General features: G+C 60.7%; 1 long non-coding RNA gene across 1 annotated transcript in view; it reads right to left on the bottom strand.

Moving 5' to 3' along the window:
• Positions 1-264, bottom strand: part of LOC101636424 — a 78,589-nt gene extending 78,325 nt beyond the window's left edge. The window contains exon 1 of the long non-coding RNA XR_001145207.1: positions 70-264. This is a non-coding gene — a long non-coding RNA (uncharacterized LOC101636424). The remainder of the gene's footprint in view (positions 1-69) is intronic.
• Between the last annotated feature and the right edge of the window lie 1,141 nt (positions 265-1,405).

Raw genomic sequence — 1,405 nt, 5'->3', positions numbered from 1 at the left:
GGCCCGGACGCACCTGCCGGCGGCCGCCCCCTCGCACAGGGCGCGGAGAAACGGCAGGACGCCCCTTACCTGGTCCCAGGGAGAGACGGTGCCGCCGAAGCACATGAAGAGGAAGCCCATGGCCACGAGGCAGGTCCAGATGACCAGCGAGAAGAGGCGGAGCAGCTTCTTGAACACAGACTCGATGCAGACGAGGATGAATATCGCAAAGAAAATCGCCAGGGCGGTGGGGACGGTGATGAGAAACGCCACGTGGTTCTCGGCTTCCTGAGGGGAGAACACAGCGCAGGGGCGCAGGTCAGAGCCCCGCAGGGCGACGGGCCGCAAAGCCGGGCACAGTGGGGGGGGACTGCCTGGACAAGCGCCTCACCTCTCTCATAGCGGGAGTATAAGGGCCCAGGCGAGGAGACAATGACAGTGAGGAACAGCCATAGAGCAGAGACATTTTGTGGGGGGGAGCGGGGAATGGGGTCAAAAACAGTGGGGGGAGGGAAGTGCACGGGACGGTGGTGAGGGCACAGGGTGATCTGGTGATGGGAAGCCCACGGGGATTGCAACTGAGATGGGAAAAGGCACAAAAATACGTAAAAATAAATTATTATACAGTTAAAAGGAAAAAGAGTTTCCACTTCTGAAGGGTCAGCTTCCGGCGATCACGCTTTCACACAAGCCACGCGCCGCCGCGCCACCGAATCCACGCTGCCGGCTCTGGGGAAACGGGTCGGATTCCGAAAAGAACGTAGGGGCGCGGAGAACGGGGGGCAGCCCGCGGCCCCTCCGCCACGGCTCGGCCAGAGCGCGGTCGCCAAAGCTTCCCAGGGGCTGTGAAACGTTTCGCTAAGGGCGAGGAGAAGCGCTCTCCTCTGCAAACTGAAGAGCTTTTATTCGCGGGCCGGACCACTGGGCTCTCAGCGGACCACAGGTTAGCAGAAAGGCCAGGAGGCGCTGACCGAGGGCGAGAGCCAGGGCCCAGGAGGCGCCACCCCTCTCTCCAGCTGGCGCAAGCACGGGCACGTGTTGCCAGCCTCTCCCGATGCAGCTTCTAAAACACGAGTGGCACCACTGCTCGCAGTCACGCAGCAGGGCGCCCCGCGGACGCGACACCCCGCAGCACCACCCGGGCGCCCCACCCCGCAGAGGGGGGCGCCCCAGCATGGAGCATTCCCAGCTGCCCTGGCTCCGAGCCCTCACTTTCCCCACCCTGTAAATAAACACTGTTTACTTCTGCCTTGGGGCCCTGTCCTCGCTCTGAAGGCTCTGAAGCAGGACGTGAGAGCCATCAGCCAGGTCCTTCCTAGTCCCCAGGGTTTGTCCTGTTTCAAATCTAATCTGTTCTGACTGATGTAAGAGATAATACAATAAGAACAAAAATAAACACAGTAGAAAATGATTGCAATTGAGATCA

The sequence above is a fragment of the Condylura cristata genome, unplaced genomic scaffold (assembly GCF_000260355.1).
Source record: "Condylura cristata isolate star-nosed mole 26May11 unplaced genomic scaffold, ConCri1.0 scaffold00007, whole genome shotgun sequence".
In the NCBI taxonomy this organism is placed as follows: Eukaryota; Metazoa; Chordata; class Mammalia; order Eulipotyphla; family Talpidae; genus Condylura; species Condylura cristata.
Note: the sequence above shows the minus strand (reverse complement) of the source record. Positions and strands in the feature narration are given on the sequence as shown.